Raw genomic sequence first — 21,531 nt, forward strand, 5'->3', positions numbered from 1 at the left:
AGGTTGTAGTGTCACCCAACCCAAAGAGGTATGTGGTGGGAATGGTTTTTAAGCTGCCCGACAACCCCTACAACAAGCCACGGGTGATCATTCAAACCCAGCCAATGTGGAGTAGACACTGAGCTTCTTTGCCACAGGCGTGGAATAACTTTCTTCAAGGAATAGATTCTGTGAAGCAAAAAAGAGCTATGGTCTGATGTGAAAGAAGAATCCACAAATTCACCTCAGAGATTGCTTAAAAATGAAGAGGAAAAGATGGTAGAAGGAGAGAAACTGAGATGCTTGTAACCTCATAAAGGGTGGGGGAGAAGAAAATGGGTTCAGGGTTAAAAGACTTTGAAATTAATATACTAAAAGTATATGTCTTAACCTTTTTCTTTGTTCCTCTCCTTTTTTCTATGTTTTTAATTATTTCAACACTGTTAGTTTCCCACTTTTGTTAGGGCTCAAAGTAAACTTCACCTTGCTCTATTTACATATTTCTCTGCAGGACAGGAAATTTAACCACTGCTTGCAATATCCTTCAGGGGGGTGAGTAACACCCCCTCCTCCCCTATGTGGGCCAACCCACAGAGGAAAAGAGACCTGCCATTGATACATACTCCAACAGCCCATTTAAATAACAATGGGGACTCTTAAATTGGTTTCTTGAAATGTGAAAGGCCTGGCAATCCCACAAAAGAGAAAACAAACTCCTACATACTTAAAAAGAGAGAGTACTGTAGATGTGGCATTTCTACAAGAAATGTACCTTAAGGAACCAGACCTTCAAAGATTTGTAAGATACCCTCTAATCAGGAAACACCTCTAAAGCTAGAGGGGTAGCCATCCTTGCATGTAAGCCCTCTCAGCCATACAAGTAGATGTCAGTCCATCGGGGTGATTTGTCCTTGTAGCTGGAACATTAGGGGCCCAAATATACCTACTTGCTAATTCAACTAGTTCAGAGGCAAAAAGCCAACCTAATTTATGGAGTGGATTTCAACAAGGTATTGAATCCACTACCAGACAGAAGCAGATGGAATAAAGGATAGCCCAAAGCTAGAACACTACCTTCCCTTATGACAGACTTGGCTCTGCACAGTATGCTCAGAGTTTTACAGGGGGCCCAGACAACATAGCCTTCCATTTGTGATCCTCCCATGTTTTCCCACCACTACTACCACCTGTTTTTTTCTTACCATGGGAAAAGGTCAGAATAGCTGCACAATGACTTCCAACTGGTAATGCTATGAGCACTCAGTGCAACAAAACAAGAGATGGCTGACACAGAGACTGAGGAGTCTTGAATAGCTCTCAGATCTGCCTCATGTTATACTGTCCTGGGATGCAACTGTAGGCCTCAAGCTCTGTCTTTCACACACCCTGGAGTTGGAACTGCTACTGCCAAATAAATTCCATAGTGTGAGGGGAGATGGTGGTGGCAGGTGGCTGCTCCTCTGACTGCTTTTCTCTCTCTCCTTCTCTGTAATTTCCTCAGTGTCTCTCCCAGTCTCCTCAGAGAACTCTTGAGTATCCTAAGGCCAAAAAGCATTGTGCTCCAGACAGTGGACCTTGAGATGAATCTGGTAGGCCCAGAAGAAGATAAAAGACCCATGGGTCAGGAAGCTGTTCAGCCTGGAGATGCCTGACCAGTTCTGGATGGGGTGGCACATGTTCTGAAAGGCCAAGGTTGCAGCATGGGGGTTCCCCTGAGCTCAATGCAGCACAGTGGTGTGCCTAGCAACGGAGGCTGACAAAATATAACCCCCTTCCTTCTTTGGCCCCCAATCTTTAAAAAAAAATACAGATGATCTAACTCAAAATTATGATATGCTCTTAGTCCTTCCGACTGTTGATAATATTCTAACGCAGAACTTCACAGAACAGTTACCATGGCACCCAGTTAGCATTCAAACTGGCTCACCACTCTACAGGGCAGTTGGCTGAGGCCTAGAGCTCAGACAATCTTCAGCACTTCTCTTTGAAATACTTGGAAAAGGCCTTGAATGTTAAGTCTGTGGTGGTGCCCTACTGGTTGGGGCTGAAAAAATAACCTCCTTTGTTCCTTGGCCCTCCTCTTTATTTTAAATATATAACTACGAATTAACTCAAATTCAATTCTTTTATGTTCTTAATCCTCTTCTTAGCCCTTTCTTCTGGCAGTTGACAGTATTCTAATTGACTTGGAACTTTACAGAGCAGTTGCCATGGCCTACTACGATGCCAGACAGGGCACCCATGCACGCTCTTCAGCCACCTCATAAGTAAGGTAAGCACAAGAACCCTAAACCCAACCTATGAGAATTTCTCCAAATATCCATTCTCATAAAATATCCATTCTCACTGCTTTACATGGAGCCAGTCCCAAATGGGGCCATTTAATATGGCAGCGTCATAACAATTCCCACTGTACTGCACTGTACTGAATTTGAACTATGCACTTTGGCTGTGAAAATATGAACTATCTTAATAATTAAAGTAATGTTTGCTAGAAGAATACTTTTGGATTCCTTTATTTCAGTTATGAAAACAACATGCAAGCCACAGAAACCCCCAAATAAACTCTCTCTGCCACCCAGGCCGACTTCCATACAAACATTGTACTTCAGGAATTAAGAGTGAAATGTTTCCCCAAATAATGACCGACACATCTGTGTCATTGATGACAATGTTACTTGGTGAGGTCCATGACATTGCAAGGTGGTAAATCTCTTGGGAATCTGCCTCTTCATGGGTGCATTTCTAAGAGCTCTCTTAATCTTTCACTGTCCCAATCAAGGTTGCATTTGATTTTCTCATCCTATTGATTGCAGCATAAGAGAACTAACTGAGACTCCCAGCTCCACTTGCTATTGCTCAAGAAGCAAAGAAATCAGGTCGTGAATTTTTAAGACAGAAAAGAATATGGGCTTCTCGTTTTGAAAAGTTATTGGTATGTTACAGTAACAGCTTACTCACCTCTTAGTTGTCCCTGCCTCTGACACGGAGCAATAAGTTTAAGAAGGGTAAAAAAGAGGCAGCAGCAGAGATAGCAACCCTACTTAAGCTTTGTCTTAACCCCTTAGGTGGGAGGAACAAAGGGAGGACCAAGTGTATGCGTGTGTGTGTGGTGGCGTTACTCAGCAGTTAGGGGAATGCACTCTAAACATGGGCAGAGGCACCTCCATCTTTAGTATTCACTCTCATCCATGATCCAGGCCTGAGCCCTGGCACATATTCCCAGGATGAGACTGCTGGGCTCTGGCTTCAGTTACGCTTTACCAAAAAGCATCTCAGGCAACCCTACGCACCCAGAGCATGCATGTCTCTGTCTCTGTCTGTGGCAGAAAATAGACACCCTTGCTACTCTAATATCCATTTCTTGGAAGTGAGTCCTGTTGAGAACAGTGGCAGTTTCAAGAGCATTTTGGATCAGGATGTTACCAGCACAAGACCCACTAAGGAAAATCAGTATGAGAAACTTGCTAGAATCTATGTGTGTGAGGAGGAGAAAGGGGTTTAGGGGTGATCCAGAGAGAGGATGGATTTTGGAGAGATACTGCAAGAGAATGAGTGTTTTTTCATGTATTTGCTGTGTGTGTGTGTGTGTGTGTATGGAGTGGGACAGTGTGTGTGACTGTATGGGTGGTGATCCAAGGTGAGAGGGTGTGCGCATGAGTAGATCCTGGGGTGAGAGAGGAAAAGAGATGGGGTGGTGGGAAATGCGCTGGCTGGCAGAGAGGGAGGGGAGAGAGGAAATTTATTAAGTCATTTATTGATGACTTGGATGAGGAGGTGCAGGGAATGCTTATCAAATTTGCAGATGACACAAAATTGGGTAGGATAGCTAATACCATGGAAGATAGAAACAGAATTCAGTGATCTTGATAGGCTGGAGTGCTGCGTAGAAAACAACAGCATGAAATTTAATAAGGATAAATGCCAAGTTCTCCACCTAGGAAAAAGAAACCAAATGCACAGGTACAAGATGGGCTCAACAATACTACAAGCGAAAAGGATCTTGGAATTGTTGTAGATCACAAGCTGAATATGAGCCAACAATATGATGTGGCTGCAAAAAAGGCAAATGCTATTTTGGGCTGCATTAATAGAAGTATAGCTTCCAAATCCCGTGAAGTACTAGTTCCACTCTACTCAGCACTGGTTAGGCCTCATCTTGAGTACTGTGTCCAGTTGTGGGCACCACACTATAAGAAGGATGCAGACAAACTGGAGAGGGTTCAGAGGAGGGCAACGAAGATGAGGGGAGATAGCATAGCGCTCTTCAAGTGCTTGAAAGGCTGTCACAGAGAGGAAGGCCAGGATCTCTTCTCCATCATCCCAGAGTGCAGGACACGGAATAATGGGCTCAACTTACAGGAAGCCAGATTCCGGCTGAACATCAGGAAAAACTTCCTGACTGCTAGAGCAATATGACAGTGGAACCAATTACCTAGGGAGGTAGTGGGCTCTCCCACACTGGAGGCATTCAAGATGATGCTGGACAGCCATCTGTCAGGGATGCTTTGACTTAGATTCCTGCACTGAGCAGGGGGTTGGACTCGATGGTCTTACAGGCCCCTCCAACCCTACTTTTCTGTGATTCTATGAAAAGAGTTTGCATTCAGTTAAATAGTGTCTGTTGGAACAAACAACTGTGTGCTCCAAGGGGTTGTTTAATGTGTTGGGGCCCAGACCTCACCTCTGCCTTGTGCTCCCATCTCCCATGGACAGATTACTTCTCTTTTGTGACTAGCCACACCTTCCAAGCAATTTTATGGTGGGGCCCAGGTCAGCTTCTCAGTTTGCCAAATGGGCCCTCAGGCCCCAAATGGTTGCCTACTCCTGCTATCCTAGCAGTTAGCTCAAGCCAAAGTCAGTCCCGCCTCTGGCAATTCAAAAGCTGGCCCGTAGGCCTTTCCCTTTTGCTTGGACATTGCCTGTTACTGACCTAGTCATGGCTGCTAGACCCATTGTTTTCCATTAATTAGTCAAATATGCCTTTTGAGATGGAACTATTCATGGTATTCAAAATGGGACCACACATTTTATTCATGTAAAGCTACCATGATCCCGCCGTTTTCTTTACATTTTTCTTATTTTTTCTTAGCAAATATACAATATGTTCAATTGTATAAAATACAGAAAAATATAGAAGTAGAGAATTATATTAATATTGAAACTATGTTAGATAAACGCATATATAAATTATACAAAAACATAATTCTTAACAATTTTGCAGTCATTATTATAACCATCCTCTGCATTCTCATAAAATTAATCCTCTACCCATACTATACTAATCATAAATTACCTAGTCAGACTGGCCATGAGGATATGTAAGAGTCCTTTGATTCAATCATTGCTAAATAAATAAAATTTGCTCCAATTCCAGGTACTGTAGAAAGTTTGTCGTAGCAATTTAACAATGTCTGTGAACAATTAATTAAACTCTCATATGTATTTCAATATTTTATTCCAATTTCAAAACAAAACCTTTTCCCAAGGATGTGCACAATAAACAAATTTTAAACAATAATACAATTTCAATATCTATAATATTAAAACTAAGACACTTAAACAGTAAAAGAGCAGGATAAAAGACATTAGAGCAAACAGCCAATATATTGTCACAAGCAGAACAGTAAAACCAATCTGAATGTAGTACACATAGTACAGTTGGGAGGCCGGTGGTCATTAGAAATGGCAAAATGCAGAGCCCAGGTGCCATCCCAAGTCACAAGTGTAAAAGCCTGCTCAACCACCAGCAGCACCTCACACCTCTGTGGCTGAACCAGTTCCTTTTGTTTTATCTGTATCATCACTTGCACATTTTCTTTCCATAAGTATAGAGATTTTGAATCATTATTTGCCACCCATTCAGTTGGAAATATGCACATTTTAACCACAGCAGTTCTTCCAAACCAAGGACAATTCTGCTTTCCATCTTATAAAATTTCTGGAGTATTTTATAAGGATGTGGATTTAAATGAATAAGACTACATGATCTCACTGAGGAGTTAATAGAAGATCTGGGTGTCTAATTGGCATTGACTTCCAGGATACCCAGATGTAATCTTTGTGTTAGATTTATGCTGTTCATTCAAATGAAACCCAGTGAATTCTGTGTTTGATCCATTTAGTTTGTATCCTGTACCCTCTCCTACCATCTCACTTCACCTTTTGTAATTATTCTATTGAACTTTTTATTGAATACATGTTCATAGAATTTTTATTGTACCTATTGTATATGGTTTTTATCTTGTACACTGCCTTGGGAGCATTCCATCCTTAAAGGCAGACTAGAAATAATGTTAAATAACTAACCCAACTGTTGTCTGTTTTGTGCACCTAATTTTATGTCTTTTATCTCCAGACTGCTTTGAACAGCGATGGCCAAACTTTCACTAAATATAGCAAATTAAAAGCCATTTCCTAGTCATTCCCAACACTATGGCTGTGATCCTACTTGGGTATAAATCTCATTGAACACACTGGGACTTACCTCTAAGTAAACATGTGTAGGTTTGAGCTAGAAGTCTGCAATCCTATGTACACCTACTTGGAAGTAAGTCCATTTGAGCCAAGTTCTGATTGTATATATCTGATTGTGTTGAAAGATTGCCTTTTTCAGTGCCCTTGTACACAAAGGGCCAATCTGGAGGTTGAGGACCTCCTGTATTTCTTAAAAGTAGGATTATGGAAGTGGGGGTCTGATTTGGATCCAGTCCAGATCATGGCACTAGGGCAGGGATGTTAACCTTTACTCCCAATAATTTTAAATCAATCCCTGAACCTATTTGTCTTGTGGGGGGTGGGGGGGGAGGTGCAAACATGTACTTGTGTGGTATCTGTAGGTTTCCTTCTGTGGGGTAGAATCACAGCTTCACAGCTGGACAGAGGGAAAGAGTTAGCACCGCTTCCCCAGTGCCAAAACCCTACACCAATTCCACCTCTCCTGCGGTTGCTATTAACTTGATGGTGAACACACATCTCCTGCATCCTGTCTAGTGATGGCCTAGTTAAAATTCTTCCAAAGATCTCTTTTCTTGATCATGAGACCCAACCGATTGACTGTTAGGATGGTAGGATCCTCCTGGGATCCGACTGTGTTTAGGAACAGCAGTTTGTTCTTAATGGCGAAAAAATATTCTCTAAATCAGCCTTTCCCAACATGGTGCCCTCCAGAAGTTGGACTACAACTCCCATCATCCCCAAGCCAGTGTAAGAGGGAGCCACCCTAAGGGAAGGGCATCACTGCACAGCAAGCTTGGCCCTGAGGTTCATACCCAAACTGCTGGCAACTTCTCTGTCCTCTGGTTCGCATCCTCTGCTTAGAGATTGTTCATTAGTTGTTTAGGGCCTGGAGCAGTCAGAATTTCCTTGAATCTGCATTTGTAGAGAGGCAGCAAAACAAACCTTCTCTTCTAGCAAAACAAAGTCCTACTAGCCTGAAGCTTTGTCTCTTGTGGTGTTGATTGCAAAGGGAAAGGACCATCCATTTCTGACAGTAATATCCTTGTATTTGAGTTAATTGGTATGTGTATTTTTAAAAATAAGAGTGGGACCAAAGAAGGAAGGGGTTTTCTTTTGTCCTCCCCCAATGCTAGGCTCTACTGCCATGCTGCATTGACTTCAGAAAAAGCCCTAAGCTGCCAAACTTGGCTTTTTAGAGGGTGTGCAAGCCCATCTGGCACCTGTCAATCACCTCCATCGAGGCAGGTCAGCTTTTCTACCCACAGGCCCTTTGTCTTGTCTGGATTACGTTTCAGCTTCTTCACCCTCATTCACCCCAAAACTGCATCTAGAGACCTGTTCAGAAGGCCCACAGCCTCCCTGGGATTTGTAGGTGAAACTGGGAGGCAGAACTGTGTCTGCCCAGTGATGACACTTGATCCCTAACCTCCAGATGACTTCCTCCAGAGCTACTATTGTTCTTTCCACCACTGTGTTTAGGGATGCAGCAGAAGAGAGATGGGAAGCCCAGGTTTCTATCAGTCAGCTGTGCTGAAAGACCAGCTTCAGTACGCTTTCCTCCTCTCTTCTGGTAGCGGACATCCCATCAGGCCACAGCAGGAGGAGAGGAGGGAAGATCTGCTGAGAGAACCTCCATCTAAGGTAACAGATGGAGGGGTCCTTGCTTTGAACTGCTTCTGGTCCAGCCACTCATTAAAAGGTCCACTATTTAACTTGAAGAATGGGATCCCGTTTTCCTCTACCCTCCCTGTCCCTTTGTCCTTTTCTGCTTTTGTGATGAAAGTTGTTATTTTAAATAAAAACACTTTGGGAATGTCAGCAGGTGTTAGATTTTCCATCTCAGCCCTCATACATTCAAGGTCACCTGGTCCAGCCTGGAGATAGAAATTATGGAGTGATATTAAATTATGGACCAGTTTCTTCCGTGCTGCATCGCTCCCCACCCTGGACTACCATGAACCTTACTTTTAAACTTAGAAAATATGGCGCATGGGTGTGTGTGTGTGTGTGTGTGTGTGCGCGCATAACATGGCCAGATGGGAGGCGCCACATAGGCAAAAACACAAGTGACTCAGAATCACCAAAGTGCCTATTTATTATGTACCAGCACACCACACATATCTGAGCTGAACTCCTTCCTCCGCATCTACCTGCAACACTCACAAGCTCCAAGTCACTGCAGAAGAAATTTTGGACTAGTGCAGGTAGCCTGAGGAAGGAGTTCAGCTCGAACATGTTGGCTGCTAAAATGGTGCCGTACTGCCACCATCACACGTGCCCCCCTCAGAGCACTTTGGGGCCAGGGCCTCCCCAAATGACCACCCAAAAAGCACAGATGAGGGCGGCAGCAGCAACATCCTGCTCGTTGGGCCTGACATTATTTCTGAAAACATTTTCTAGGGAGGGATGCGCACGTGTGTGTGGTCATCTGAGCATGTATGCAGTTACAAATGTAATTTTATTATTTTTACTTTACGAAGAGATTATGCCTTTCTCCAAAATAGTTTTTATTCTGAAGGAATTTGTTTTAATAGCAGAAGCATACTTCCTGTAGTCATGATGATGCCATGATTTAAGGGAGTATAAATGCCAAACTGCACATGATCAGAGTTTTCCCTTTTTATCAGGGTGGTTAAAATGTTTTGTTCCTTGCAACAGGAACGTAGAAGTAGTTGTAAAGCATGGAATGACAGTGTGGGGAAAAGGAGAGATATTCATTGTGTTATTCACAACTGCAGGAAGGAACTTGGTTGACTAAAGGGGACCCATCTATGACCATCAACTCCAAGAGCTAAGTTAGATGAGGCACTGCCCATCATTCCCTGCATCAGGATTTGATTGATTGTATTTTGGGCCTGTAGTGATTGAATATTATGCATTTTAGAAAAGTGCAGCCTTGAAAGTTGCAATGAGCAGCAGTGCAGAATGAAGGGGGGGTATATGCTTTATGTGTGTAAAAAAATCAAATGCTTCACTGCTGCCCAAAAATATGGGGGATGTGATTACAAATGTACATGTCCCACCCACTCTCTAGATAATGTTAGCATGATTGTAATAAATCTCTTAACTGTGCAGTCCTATACATGTCTGCTCAGAAGTAAGCCCCATGGAATTCACTGGCACACACTCCCAGGTAGGTTGCAGCCCAAGTCTTTTTAAGGTATCCCAACAGTTTTTGTTTGCACCCCTAACTCCACCTTCTGTGTTGGCACACTCTTTCACAGCCTGACTCAGTGAAGTACATCCAGATACTCGCACTTTCAGAGGAACTTTTTTTTTTGGTACCGATTTCCCCTGCACCCTGGTTTGCATACAAGGTTTTGGTCTTTGTAGGGGGGCACAGCTTATCTTTTCTGCTCCTGGAGCAGAAAATGTGGGTTCAAAGGAGTTTATTTTCCTGTGTTGTACCCTCGAACCCTCTGTTTTGAATTCATCATCTCCTGCCACCCTTGCCTCTGCCTACTGTTAGCAGCCCTGCTGTCCACCCCACTGGCCCCAGTGGGCACCAGTAACCTCTGCCGTGTGTGAATGTGCAAATGTCATATCTGTGAGTTCATCTATGGGAGCTCATTACAGTCTGCCAGCCCCACCCCCCATCATGGCTTTGATCCAGCCCTGCTGGATGGGGGAAAATGTCAGGGGGCGCCAGAGGAGTGGCATGGAAAATTAGCATGTACTTAAATCAGTGGGCTTTCAGTGTACTGAAATGCAATTGGATCCTGCCCTTTCCTTTTAAAGCATTTTCTTAAAACTTTGAGAATGTTAAGCTGGTGTTAAGATTCCTCAACCCTCATTAATTCAAGGTCAACTGCTCCTGCTATTTAGAGTGTATCTTTATATAAAGAAAAAAGCAATGGGTCAAACAGAATTAGGTGGCTGAGAATGTAATTGCCTCAGGATGAACTACAGCTGAACTCTGAAAAAAGAATATTTTTATTCCTGTGCCTCTACAGCCAAATGAGCTACTGAGCTGACCTTACATCCCTAGGAAAATTAAGCACATGGTTAGTAGTATAAGAACATAAGAGAAGCTGTGTTGGATTAGGCAAAAAGCCTACCTGGTCCAGCATCCTGCTTCCTGCAGTGGCCAACAAATACCTATGGAAGCCCACAAGCAGGACAGGGGTAATAACAAGATAATAATCACAAGCAAGTTGGTTTAAGAACAAACTTCACTAAAATTTCTACATAAAGTTTTTCAGTCACACAACGTTTAAAAAGTCAATAAAACTAAACCTGTTCAAAAACTTTACAGGTATAAAGACATTCTTAACCATATTTGCAAAGGTCTTTCCATTTCTGTACCAGGCCAAGGGGGATTATATTGCAGCATCTGCTGATGAAAACCATGGACTGGATCCTGAAGAGTCTGTTGCCAAGGCTGCAGTAGGTTTTAATCAACATAATAGTCCTCTGGGTAACAGTTCAGGTATGATGTGTTATCCTGGTCTTGCTGCACTAGGGGAAGAGTCCAAGCACCTCTGAAACAAGACTGCATGAGAACTCAAGCTTACATTTCTTTGTAGAACAGAGTCTGGCTGACCTATTCCAAACGGGATGCTTTGCAGCTGGAAAATGTTGTTTTGTTGATACTGTCCAATTAGATGAGAGAGATGCCAACTTTCTCCTGGATGGCTTGGCTGATGGATAAAATTCTGAGCTGCTGGGGCTGCTTCTTCATAATTTTTGGCTCTGACTTGGTGGGTCATGAAGGTAGAATTTAGGAGGGAGGACTTGCTGATTTTCTTGGGCCTTGAAATTGGTGGAGTTTGGCTGTCCATTTTGGAACTGTACCTAATATGGAAGAATGCAAAGAACCACATGTCCATTATTTCTAGAATTGAGATTTTATAGTTTGAATGAGCAGGAAAGGAGGGATGTACTCCACAAGATAATAATTGCAGGCAAGTTTGTTCTTAACCTAACTTCATTAAAAAAAAAATAGTGTGACTGAAATTTCTGTATAAAGAGTCAAATAAGCATGTTGAAAGAACTTTACAAATATAAAAAACATTCTTAACAGTATGCGTGAGGAGGGTGGGAATTTGGATCCTGACCTGCAGAGGGGAAGTAATTGCATTGCTGTTTCCTTGGGGCATTTGCAAGCAGCATTTGCAAAGGTCTTGCAACGTAAGTATTTCCCATATTAGGTCCATATTGCATCATTTGCTAATGAGAACCATGTGCTGCATCCTGGAGAGTCTGTTGCCAAGGCTACAGTAAGTTTTCATCATTGTAATAGTTCTCTGGGAGAGAACTTTCTGATCAAAAGGGTTTTGTTGATCCTGATGCTGCATCATGCGAAGATTCCTAGCACCTTCAAGAACAGACCCGTATACCTCCAGCCACCCACCCAAGCCAAAGCTGCTCTATGTCTGACCTATTCCAAAGGGGCTGATTTGAGGCTGGAAGTTGCTGTTTTGTTGATATTGTCCCACTGGATGAGAGAGATAGCAGCTTTCTCCTGGCTGGCTTGGCTGATGTATAAAATTCTGAGCTGCTGGTGCTGCATAATTTTGCTTCTGTTGCAGGTCCTGAAGGCAGATGTTAGGAAGCAGGAGTTGCTGAATTCTTCGTACCCTGGAATTAATGGATTTCAGCTGTCTGGCTTGTCTGTTTCAGAACCACATCTAAAATGGAAGAATGTAAAAACAACATATCCATTATTTCTAGAATTTAGATTTTAGAGTAACTTTGAAGGGACAAAATAAATTAAAGATTTTCAGAAATGAGAGGATCCTGCATAATCTTATTTGTTAGCTTTGCTGTGTAAAATAATTCTCTGTGGTAAATATGTAGTAGCCCTTATGAAATAAGTGCTGTTGTTCAATTTGTCACTGCAACCAAGTCACAGGCATTTAAATGCCTATCACATTTTAAGGCATCTTAACCAAAGGTGTCCCCAAGAACTCCCTTGCTGTACTTATTTTCACCCATTAAGTAATTCCTTTTAATATTTGGGCCATATTTTTGCTCTCCTGGATCAGAGATTGTCCACATCCTTATTCATTGCTTACCCTGAAAATGTCAAATATTAATCCAGCCAATCCTAGTTTGGCTGAACACTCTTGTCCTACAAGTGTAGTCTATAGTACAGGAACACCGGACTCCTTTTCTGACTGAAGTTAACAGAGAGCATATATTAAGCTCTGGACACTTGTGCAGCTTGGTGGAAGCAGGTCTCCTTGTCTTACAGGATAGTCCCATTCAGGAAGTGTACTTTGGACTGTAATCTCAGAGAAGGGCAATTAGAAATACAGAGCAGTATTACTGTGCTGCTGAGCTCCTATTCATGCAAATAATGCCTTCCAATGGGGCCTTAGAAACCTAATTTGCCTTTTACAAAGCAAAAAGTTACAATATTGCAGCTGCAATCCTATACACATTTAAATAGGCGTAAGCACCACTGAACAAAATGGGACATTCGTCTGAGCAGACACTATAGGGCTGTGCTGTAAAATGCACAAGGAGCCTTCCAGAATTCATTGCCATGTAATGTAAAAGTCAGTGAGAGGTGCTAACTGAGGACCCTCTCTATTACAGACTGTGCTCAAGGATCCTCTCTATTACACACTTCCCTAATCTGGTGCCCTCCAGATGTGTTGGACTACGGGCTTTCTACATGAGGCTTTAAACCTGTCACTTTATTATTTTATTTATTTATTTATTACATTTATATCCCGCCTTTTTCCTCCTTAAGGAACCCAAGGCGGCGTACATAATCCTCCTGCTCTCCATTTTATCCTCACAACAACAACCCTGTGAGGTGGGTTGGGCTGAGAGTTTGTGACTGGCCCAAAGTCACCCAGTGAGCTTCCATGGCCGAGTGGGGACTAGAACCCGGAACTCCCGACTCCCAGTCCAACGCTCTAGCCACTACACCACACTGGCTACACCACACTACACTACACCACACTTTACTGAGGCTCCTGCTTCTAGATTCTTTGGGGGATTAAGAATGGCACCTTTACACATTTTTTTCCCCCTTGTGCTTTCTTTCTCTGCCTTTCTATATGTTCCATTGAAAAACCACTAGATGGCGCCATGTATAGCGGAACTGCAGAAATACACAAGGGTTTCAGGCCACCCTTCAGAATATACTTTCCTAATTAGAAAAACAAACTCACTAAACTACTTGCAAAGGATGGAAAAGGCCCTGGAGGATGACAGCATCCTGTAAAGCACCCACAAATTACCATGAGTGAGGAATGAGGAGTCATGAACGCACAGCACATGGTGCACAATAAATGTCTGATGTAGAAAGGCTCTGCAACTCTCAACATGGCCCAACCAGCTGTGGGATTCCTCTAGGTAGCTGGAAGTTAAAGACACCTCTAAACCCACTTATTTCTATGGCAGATAATTAGGCACTTGCTCAACTCTTCCAAATGCCCTACTGTTTTAGCTGAACTGTGTGCATTTTGCCCTCTCAAATGTGAGACACTTAGGGCACAACCCTATTCAGATAGGCGGTCGCCTCCGAACTCAGAGATGACCACTTATCCAATGCAGGGCAGGAGAAGCATGGAGGGGATCGTTCCCTCCGCATTTCTCCTGCCCTGCATTTTCGGCTTGACAGCCGATTGCGGCTGAGCAGGTGAGGAGGCTGCTGTATGACACATTGGATGTGTCGTATAGGCATTTCTGCCCTCCCTGCCCCAGAATGCCCCCAGACACACCCCTTTTTGGCCGCTCCGTGCTCCTCTCACAAGTGCAGAGGATGGGGCTGTTCCACGCTGCCTCCAAGGCAGCGCAGAAGTGGGGGGAGGTCAGTTGCCGGGAAAACCAGATATCCTATGGCTGTCTAGCCACTAACAGCCATAGGATTGCTCCCTCCAGGCTGTAGTCCAACGCACCCTTTGGAGATGATGTTGCTGGATCAGGCAGTTACAGTAAGGAAGGGGTGAGCAAATTGTGGCTCTCCAGATGTTTTGTCTTACAACTCCTATCAATCTCAGCTAGCATAGCCTATTATGAGGGATGATAGGCACTGTAGCTCTGAAGATGTTTTGGCCTACAAGTTGCCAACTCCTGAAGGGAAGCATATAAACCTCAGTTCTCTGTACTTTTAGCCCTTGCATGAATTAGGTTTTCAAAGCAGGTCTGTATAGACTTTTTACTACTCAAAAATACAATCTGCATTAAAACAGTCAATTTAGAATAGTTTACTCTTCTGGGAAGAAAATTAAGCCTGAGGCATGACAATTTCTGAGTCAATGCAAGAGAGGCAGCAGGGCTCAGGTCTATATGGAAACTATAGCCTCCAGGCTGAAAACTCTCCACACTGTTAGACACTTCTAAAATGTACTCTGCACAGACTCAGGTATCCTGCAGGAGGAGCCCTACCAGTATAGGAAACTCTCGTCACAAAAAGAAGCACAAGTAGCTCATCATTATATCCTCCTAATGCGGGGTGGGGTGAGGGGGACACCTTGTGGTTCCCCAGATCCTGTTGCACTGAAACTCCCATCATCCCTCACCATGGATATGCTAGTTTAGGCTGATGCAAGTTGCAGTCCAACAAGTGGAGCATCCACTTGCCCACCCTGTCCTAATGCCATATATCACAGGCACGAAGGGCAGAGGAAGTTGCTCCTTGCCCAAGATACCCCTGGAGATAAACTAGCAAAACGTGTGGATGACTCGGCCCTTTGTATGAGTAAACTGGAGAACATTTATAACATCACACTTCCAAATGTGCTAAAGCATCTGTGTACCTATGGATGTTGGAACCCCGTAATACCTGTAGCCACATTCACACCACACAATGCAGAAGTTATTAACATACAACGGTCCCATGCCCTGGAGTACTCCAGTTGTTTAGGGCTGCAATTATGGAAATTGTAGTCCAAAATATCCAGAGGGCAACCAGATTCTTTTATATTCCTTCTCCTCCCTTCCTTTGACAGCCCATTCCTAACCACACTACTGCAGAGGGTGGGCATGGGAAGATCCAATTTATTTTAATAGAATTCAACTAAGGTCCAAGAAGACTTGCATAGTACCCACAGCAGTCACTCCTCTGCATGCTTTTCCCACGGGAAATGCTTCTCTGCTCAGGGGGAGTTAGTTCCAAGCAAATATCTACAAGGTGAGGCTACAAGACACACCAAGTTCAACAAGCCCTGTTGCCAGTTCTTGCTACTCAGTGAGATGTGCCTCTTGATCCTAAGCATATTTGTTCAAAAGTAAATCCTGAGTTAATCCAACTGGGAATAAACTGCATTAAAAACACAGAACTCCCAAATTTCTATGCATGTAAATAGGATTGGGCGGGGCAATTTTGTTAAGTACACAGAGACTTGATAAATGATAATACCTTTCACTTTAGGAAGCTGCACTTTTATTCGAATTCTTTAAACAGAAGAACCAAAAAGGATCCTGCACAAATATTTCCATCCAAGTAGAAGCACAGTCAAAAGTATCAAGAAAAAAAAAAAAACCTTCTCCAGTTTTAAACAAAACAGGAAGGATTATCTAGGCACAGTTAATGTTTACTTGTGAGCTGCTTTGGACAGAATTCACCATGGGAGAAGTGACATATCAGTAAAATAAACTTAAAGCTTTTTATGATGAAAATGGATACAATTTTAATAAATTAATAACCCACCCACCACCAGTTTGGCATATGTAGCCTTTCAAATTGCTTAGCTGTGACTGAATTTTACTGCACAGAAAGAAATAACCACCCTCCATACTCAAACCTATATATAAATTATTTGTCTTGGGGTTTTTTAAAGAGGGAAAATATTTAACTAATCCCAAAAGTGTTTTTTTTTTCTTACCTCAGTTAGTTGATTTCATTACATAGGCGTAAATTGGAATCATCTTGCAGGCTCTCTTAGCAAAAGTAACTACTTTTCTGGGGGGGTGGGATAGATTTTCTCTAGATTAAAACTTGCTTTTGCTTTTATAGCCCGTATCCATTCTGAAACTTAGTGAGCAGACAGCCCTGCTTTCAATCTCCTCAAATGGGATTGGGCTCACTATAGATTGGCAGCCACACCTGTATAGGCATGTATTCTCTAAAGACCCAACCACACCAAGAATACCTTGTTGCAAAATATGTATGCAACATGTATAATTGATAAGAATTCACTGTATTTCATAAGAGTGCAACTCATAATAATCTGTGTATGCTAATTTTAAGTGATTAGTAATAAATTGATTACCTATGTATGTGATAAACTAGCTTTAAGTGCAAAAGTGTGTTCTTGGAAGTGGAACAAAAAAGATTGCCACAGGTGGGTTGGTTAATTCTTGGAAGTAAAAAGCTCCTTACCTCATAACGAGATGGACCTTCACAAGGGTGCTTCTGAAGTAAGTTGTAAGCCTGGCTGTGTAATGGAGAGGCCCTCCTGGGCTCTAGAGTAGGAGCTATGACTGAGTCCAAAAAGTCAAGGTGTATAAATGAGATTAAGATAAAGGAACTAGAGCTATTGTTAGGTAGAATGTTTTAAGTAGCAAGATTTTGACGTGGTTGACCAGAGAGATCCTGCAAGTGTAAGGCTAGGCAAAAAGCCTAACAAACATAATTACCTAAGTTCTGGCAACTATAGCTGCTAGATAGGTAACTATAAGATCTTAATTATGACTGTTTGGTTGAGAGGAATAGAACATCAATTTTACTAAGAAATATTCTAGGCACTATTTCTATTATACTCCTAATTATCCTAATTGCATTATATGTAGTAATGTATTTTGCTTGTTTTATCATTACAAAATTTTGTTCTGTAATACTGTTTGAGAAATTAATATATATTTTGTGGTACCACTTTGTGTCATTTGGCTTGAGGGGTGTTTCAGGGACTACAACCCATATCAATTAACTTTTGAAGCCCAGAACACTCAGCTAGATTTCATACTTCTGTTGTTGAGTGGGGTCTGTCCATATAGCTGCTGTTTCTGTTTGTTGTGGGAAAGACAGCAGTAAACACAAAGATGGAAACTAGCCACCATTTTAACCTGCAGGATCTCTTCAATGAAGGGTTGAAGTAGTTACTTCATAAGGCAATAAAGCAAACAATGGAGAATCAGAGCCTCGAGATCACGCTTTACATTCAGGGGCAAGCCTTATTGACCACAATGGGGGTTACTACTAAGGAGACAGTAATTGGTCTGTGCAGGGACGGAAAACACCCCTTGACCGGGGTCACAGTGAAAGGCCCACCCCTGGACAGGGCTAGCATACCCGAGGTCAATGCGGGGGTTGGGGCACACAGCAACCATACCCAGGAGAACCCGACTTGAGGAAAAGAAGGATTGACCTTAAGCAGTGTCAGGAAATCTGATTTTTCCCTGATAAGCCCCAGGGTGGGTGACATGCTCATGCCTTTAAGCTATATGTACATGCATGCAGCTTTCTCCAACCCAGTGCTCTCCCGATGGGTTGGAGTAAAACTTCCATCATCCCATGCTGGCTGGGGTGGTAGGAGTTGTGGACCAATGCAGCTGGAGGGCATCAGGTTGGGGAAGCTGGCTAGGGAGGAACCCCAGCCAAATAGAGCGCCCAAAGATGTGGGATGTACCTTGCAGTAGATCTACACAAGCCCGAAGTCTGACACTGGTCCACATACATGCTTGCTGTGAGAAACTTTGGCTTATCCACAGCAATTGTATTTGCCACATGTACCTCAAATGTGGAAAGCAGCTCTTCCTTAGCATTCACACAGAAGACAGTCTTACTGCATTCATTGGACTTACTTCCTAAGATGTCTGCTCAGGAGTTCATCTTTAGTTCTAGTTTATGCTGCTGTTCTACTAGAATGATGTTTTAAACTATATTTTAATGAATTGTATTAAATTGGTTTGAGCAGCTCTTTTCAGGGCAGATGATGGCCCTTTCAGGGCAGCAAGGTGGAAATGTAAAAATTAAATACATATAGTTGAAAGAAATGCCCAATATCTTTTTGTGAATATTTTCTCAGAACCAATAGAATCTGGTACTCTTAGCTCTGAGATGTGTATTGCACTCCTTTCTCTAAGGAAATCTCTCAAAAATATCTGACAGTGGCCACAAAAAGAGAAAAAACTATACAACTAACTTCCAATGGATTTCTTATCATTCAAGGACGTTGCATAATGCAAGCTTTCTCTGTTGCCTATTGTGTGTGAACATGTCTGGCGAGGGATGCCAGAGGAGCTGGGGATGCTTGTGGAAGAGGCTTTTATTGTGCAATCTCATTGCCTCATTCACGGAATTTTATGGGAAGGGGGCATCCTAGATGTTAATTTCTTTCAATCATTTGCTCCTGGCATTCTTTACCAAAGTGCTCATGGAAGCTCACAATAAAAACTACAAACAACAAAGAACTGCAAGACCAACTTTCTTGGCATATAGCTTTGGTGAAGGGAAGGCTGCTCTGGTTGACTTCCTACCTGTCCCACAAGAGCCCTTCCAGAAAAAGGCTGGCAGCCCCAATGACTATTTCACACACAGGGTCAGGGTTGCAGTTAGGAAGGGAGAAACAGCAGCCCACCTAGGACAGCAGATTTGCTGGTCTAATTAAAGAGCAGCAAATTGACAAAGGTTTCATTTATTATACACTAGGTTACCACCATAGGACAAGAAGGTCGCCTTTGGATTTTCTGCCTCAGGCACTAAAATGTCTAGGCTGCCTCGGTTCATATGCATATTCACATGTCTACATCTATTTATTTTTTTCCTCTGATCATCTGTTTACATCTATTTCATCTATTCATATGCACATTCACCTGTTTTCATGCTGTGCTAATTGTGGGGAAGAGCTGTGTTGCTCAGTGGATGAGCATATATTTTCTATGGAGGAGGCCTCAGTTTTAATCCCTACCACCTCCAGGGACAGTTGTACGTGGAAACAGAATGAGAAGCCCTTTTCTATTATATCCGGATTTTCATAACATTGTTTTGGTCCATCAGGGGAACATGAAACAAAAGCAGAGTATATACTACTTAAAAAACCACTTTCATGGGTCACATAGCTCTTAAAACCCACATACTTCGAGGTTGGGTGGGCAGAGTAGGACTGAATGTCATCAACCACATAGGTGCTGCTCAGCGAATGAGACAGGCTTGTTCCTCACCCCTGTCCTCTGCTCAGGGGAAGTTTAATGGAAGCTCTGAATTAAGCCCCGTAGTTTACCCCACACCTCTCCCCTCTCATCCACCATTGGGAGATTGTGAAAGATTAAAGATTTAAACTGGTCTTATAGGAATGGGAAGAACAGGCTGCATTCTGTCAATGAGTAAAGCCCCTACTACAGTCTTCTGATCAATTGGAACAGCAAAACTGCTCTTCTCACTAGGTGATCTCAGTGGGTAAAGCAGCTTGTGAATGGGAAGTGGTGCTAAGTAGGAAGATGCCTGTGCCCAAAAGCCCCACTGTCCTTCATAGCTTCCTAAAAGCCCAGCTTTGAAGCAAGAGGCTTGCCCACCCCCTTATGCTTCTGAGGATCTCTCAACAACCAAGGGAGGAAACTGCCAAGGGGCAGGGAGGCCAGAGGAGAGGGAAAGAGGAGAGTGCGTGGCATCCCTGCCCAGCGGACTCCAGGGGATTATTAGCTGCCTGTTGGGGACGAGGGTGGGCAGTGGGGCGAGGGCCCGTCCCCCAATCCCCGCCCTCTGGTTGGTGGTCTAAATGCTGGAAACAAAGACAGGCAGGAGGACTAAATGCTCCTAGGGGGGCCTGGCTGTGCTCCTGCAAAGCAGCTGCCCCCACTGCTGCAGCAGAGAAATGGGCAGCTGAGGAGAGGCGGAGGCGCTGTGGGACACCCACAAGTAGGACATGAGTGCTAAGGCACCCTCATGCTCATGTTCCCAGCAAATAGTACAAAGCATCATCTGTTTCTGGAGGTGTTATATAGTCATCATTGGATAGCTCCCTTAGAGCACCTCAGATAGCTCCTTGAGAGTTCTGACTGAAACCCGGAGTGGATTCACAGCCCCACTGACATTGGAACCACCAGCCTCCACTGGCAACATGGGATGCAGAATAACAGCTGAGGCCTGAACTATTTACCCAGAAGCAAGATTCAATGGGACTTATCCAGGGAAGGGCCTTGGAGTGTAGCCTGATCTACCTTACAGTGCCCACTTGCCTCCATTGGATTTGTGCAGAAAAATCTCTCTCTTTGCTTAGAACCAGTGGCTGCCTTGGAGGACAGAGAGAGATTATTAGCATTTTCCTGGATGCCAGTAATCAGGAAGTGCCAAAGCATATTAGGTGTTCCTTGGAAGTTGATATATCTCAACTGTGATTGGGTCATTAGCCAATACAGGTGTGGCTTCCCCATCTGTAGGTGAGCCCAATCCAATTGGAGATTGAAAGCAGGGGGTGCTCCAAAATAGATAAGCTATTAAAAAAAGAAAAGGAAAAAAAAGCTGGCTGTGGATAAGTTTTATTCTAGAGAAAAACCTCACCCATCTGAAAAGTACTTTTGTTAAAAGAGAGCCTACAAGACGAATCCAACTTACACATACAGATAGACCCAACTAACTGAGGTAAGAAAAAAAAAACGTTTTGGATTACTGATTTTTTTTTATTTAAAAAGTCCAGGACAAATAATTTATATATGAATTTGAGTCGGGAGGGCAGTTATTTTTACATGTACAGTAGGATCCAGTCACAGTTTGTTCTGTTGCTGTTCCTCCCACAGTAAACCCTGTTCAAAGTTGCTTACAATTAACTATGTCTAGATGACCTTGCATATTTTGTTCTTAAACTTGAGAAGGCTGTTGGGAATGAAAGGGCAGGGGTAGCTTCGAACCCCCCCAACCCCACAAATCGTTTAGGCTACAATCCTATGCACGTTTAGCCCAAAAAACGTCCTGCAACTGCCAGCATAGCTAACTGGGGAGTGCCGAGAGTTGTGGTCTGCAGCCACCACCACTGGCGGGAAACATCTGCAAGGAAAGGCGCAATCCTATGCGTGTTTAGACAAAAAAAGAGAGACCTACGAGTAAGAAAGTCCTCGTCGGCAGCTTTATTTGGGGAGCTGCGTGTGCGCTGCCAGGAGGCTTCCCGCGGGGCTCACACGCCCTCGCACCGGTCCCAGCCTGAGCCAGTCAATCGGCAATGACCCCTCGTTCCCAAGGGTGGGGTGGGGTGTGGTGTG

Source organism: Heloderma suspectum, chromosome 3 (genome assembly GCF_057233095.1).
Source record: "Heloderma suspectum isolate Gila_16-S chromosome 3, 16-S_ref, whole genome shotgun sequence".
NCBI classification, from domain to species: domain Eukaryota; kingdom Metazoa; phylum Chordata; class Lepidosauria; order Squamata; family Helodermatidae; genus Heloderma; species Heloderma suspectum.